General features: G+C 39.9%; 1 pseudogene; it reads right to left on the bottom strand.

Moving 5' to 3' along the window:
• Positions 1-329: 329 nt before the first annotated feature.
• On the bottom strand, positions 330-1,920 carry LOC102420737 (annotated as a pseudogene).
• Positions 1,921-3,939: the final 2,019 nt, after the last annotated feature.

Raw genomic sequence — 3,939 nt, forward strand, 5'->3', positions numbered from 1 at the left:
GGTTGGTTCACTGTGGTGTGTTCATTATTGGTGATTTTCAAAGGCATCTCATTTATATTTTGACCTCTATTTTATTTTTATTTTTTAATTGTTCAAAATTTTATTTTGATGCAGAGTATGATAAATGGACTTTTAAAACAACTGAATTTTATGGAAAATGAATAGCAAATAAATTAGAACCATGTTAAAGTAAAAGGTCAGCTAATGTCTAAACTTAAGGATATGAGCTCCATAGATAAACTTTGATTCCACAGTCTTTTTAAGAAGTTTATGTCCTTTGAACAACATTGCTATGAACTGATCCAGAGCATAATGGCATACAGGAAAGCTTAACAAGGGGGGTAATCAGGAAACCTTTCCTTGGTGCTGCTTTGATGATGTCATCCGCATGCAAAATCACCTCTGCTGCTTCAGCTGCACTCAAAAGAACCAACACTTCACTTGGACACTGTCTGTGATGCCCAGCACTGCCATCACCAACAGCACCTTCCTTCATGTTCAGTCCAGCAGTTGTATTGCCTTCATGATGGGCAGCTCAGAGCTGTGGCACCAGATCTGCACTGTCACAGCCTGCGTTGTCAGTTCTAACAGTAGGTGACATCCTCAGTGCTTGAGCCTAAGACTCCATTGCAACAGCTTCTTTATCTGGTGTTTATCAGCAGCTGTGACACAACATGAGACATCAGCTCAGAACAGCCTCCTCCATAAACTCTTCTAGAATCCTTCACAATGTGTGCAAGAAGACAAAGAGCATCATGCAAAGATATTTCTGCTTCATCTAAAATGTGTTGCACCATGAAGAACAATAGTGCAAGCCTCACTCAGAAACTTGAATGAGTGTGTCTTCTACAATCCTGACTTCCTCAATAACCTTGCAACTTCCAAGCTTCATTAATTCTGGGTGGTCAAAGTTAGAGGCAATTTCACCACCTGTGGCAAGAGCCAGGCATTCTACACCTGCAAAATCTGCATGTTCAATAGCCATAACCCCAGCAGGATAAAAAAAATGTGCTCAGGATAATTATAAATTAATTTGATGTTAATAATGCAGTTTATCCCATGCTTAAGAATATGTTCAACTTTCTCCTTCATTGATTCCTTTTCTGCTTGTTCTATTTCGGCAACCTTTGCTATAGAATCAACTTTTATGCGGGAACCAAATATTTTTATTTTGTCTGTATTCATACCAGTATTTGCAATAAGAATTTTAGCATTTTCAATTCACTTTGATTGATTTACTCCAATTTCTTCATCCAGAAGAAAGCCTTCATCTAAATAGGAACCCAACAGATTCCTCCTAGCTTCTTGATAACATGAATTGCCTCCAGATTACCAGAGCCTTTCAATCTGAGAACAGCATCTACAGCTAATTTAGTAAAGTGATCTTTGTGATGAGTAAGAAGTTTTTAGGATTATGTTGTTCCTGCAATGTTCATTAAATCTTGGAGGAGAGACCTGGGGAATATATTCTCTGATGATCTGGTTACTGCTTTTATTCTCCAGGAGTAAACACCCTCCTGAAGGACTCCCTGCCTCCTCCCTTTATGCCTTTCATTTCCTTTCACACCACCCCTAGAGCAGCGGTTCTCAACCTGTGGGTCGAGACCCCTTTGAGGGTCAAATGACCCTTTCACAGGGGTTGCCTAAGACCATCGGAAAACACATGCAGATACACCCACATGCAGATACGCCCACATATGAGTACACGGCGTGATGACATCAACAATGAAAATACATCCTGCATATCAGATATTTACATTACAATTCATAACAGTAGCAAAATTACAGTTATGAAGTAACAACAAAATAATTTTATGGTTGGGGGTCTCCACAACATGAGGAACTGTATTAAAGGGTCACGGCATTAGGAAGGTTGAGAACCACTGCCTTAAAGAAAGGCACTTACTTCTTCTGCCCCATTAATCAGTCAGAGGAGGCCTTAATATTTACTTTGGTCTCTCCTCCAAGAAATGTTGCATTTTAAGGAGGCAGTTGGGGATGTCATTGGGCAGTGACCAGAGAAATGTTATTGCAGCCCCAGCAACCAATAACCTTGGGCTGTGCTGGAAGCCGGTCCATCCTTGCTGCTTGACACAGTCGCTGCAGGGAAGAAACATCTGCACAGCATATGTTTCAAGGGACCTGGCATATATGGCATACTGTTCTTAATATGTTTGCTCCCCGACTTAGCGCTATGTGTTTTAACCAAGGTCACCTCTCCGAGAAAGGTTGTTTCCCCAGGTGGAAATTTTTCCCTGGAGTTAGGGATTAACAGGACTAAGGAAGGGAATAAATCAGTAAAACCCCTTAACTAAGTGCCAGGCAGGTAGTTAATCACTTTAACTGGAGAGCCTGACTAGAGAACCTGGCTAGGCTGCTGATCAACTAAATGCTGTCTCCATGTCATTTCTTCTTCGCCGACTCTGTCCACACCTTTGGGAATCCCTGGACCTGCTGGGGTTGGACCCCAACAGGGCTGTGCTAACAAAGACACAATCTTCTGTCAGGAGCTTCTTTTGAATGAAACACACACCGGGCTTTAATCTAACATGTAAGACCTTGGTAGAACTAGTCTGTATTTTGAATTTCTATAGGTTAATAAAATAACATCTGAAAGGAAAAATACATGGAGTAAGACTAACAATGCAGATTAAATGTAAGTGAACTTAAAGGAGTATTATAGAAACTCTCCAAAATGGAACACATTACATTTTCTCAGAATATAGCCAAGTATCAGGAATGTAAGAGACAATAAAAGCAGTCAAACATATATACATGCAATGGAATCTCTATAAAGAGGGGAGAAAGCACTAAAAAGAATGGTTGATGTCTCTAGCTGGTTTGGGTCAGTGGATAGAGTGTCGGTCTGCGGTCTGAAGGATCTCAGGTTCAACTCCAGTCAAGGGCACATGCTCGGGTTGCGGGCTTGATCCCCTCAGTAGGGTGCATACAGTAGACAGCCAATCAATGATCTCTCATGATGTTTCTATCTCTCTATCTCTCTATCCCTCTCCCTCTCTGAAATCAATAAAAATATATATTAAAAAAAGAATGGTTGAAGGAATTATGGCAAATATTTACAGAATTTGTTGTAAATTATAAAGAGATCAAAGGACACCAAAGTACCTCAAGAAGAAAAAGAGTAAACAAAATTAAAATAAGGCACATTAAAATCAAACACTTAAAAACCAATGAAAAAGATAAAATACCTAAGAGTGGCAAAGAAAAACACACACACACACCTGAATTAAGGAACAAGATTTAATAAAAATCAAAGTTCACAACAAAAACTACCAAAACCAGAGAACAATGGATGAGGACTCTAAAGTACTGAAGGAACATTGATAATTCATGAACTTAGAATTCTAAAGTAACTGAAAATGTATTTCAAAATTTGATGTAAATGAAATGACAAAATATCAAATTTTGTGAGATGCAGGTAGGGCAGTCCCTAGAGGAAAATGTATAGATTAAATGCTTATTTTAGAAAAGAATAAAGATCTTTAAATCAATTATCTGAGTCTCCACTTTAAAAAGTTAGAAAAGGACACTGGTTCTTGCTGCCTCTCACAACCACATGAAAATTACAACTAAAATACAGAGCAACCATCATTCTAAACCACCTGAAATCTGGCTGAATGGAAGTCCTACAACTAGAGAGGTATGGAAGAAAACACACTGAGACTGGTAGGAAGGGAGGAGGCATGGAACAGGCTAGTCAGACACCCACATGTGGTGTATGTTTAATCAGGAGGGATATCTTGGCCTTGGAGGCCTTCCGTGAGAAGCAGAGTCTCAGTCCCACACCAGATCCCCAACCATGGTTTCCAGGGCTGTGGAGAGAAGTCCTCATAACTTCAGGTTGTAAAAACCAGATGATGTCATTGAGTGATCCTGAGGGAGCTAGAGACCCAGGCTGTTCCTCTTAAAGGGTGGGCA

The sequence above is a fragment of the Myotis lucifugus genome, unplaced genomic scaffold (assembly GCF_000147115.1).
Source record: "Myotis lucifugus unplaced genomic scaffold, Myoluc2.0 scaffold_850, whole genome shotgun sequence".
Lineage (NCBI taxonomy): Eukaryota > Metazoa > Chordata > Mammalia > Chiroptera > Vespertilionidae > Myotis > Myotis lucifugus.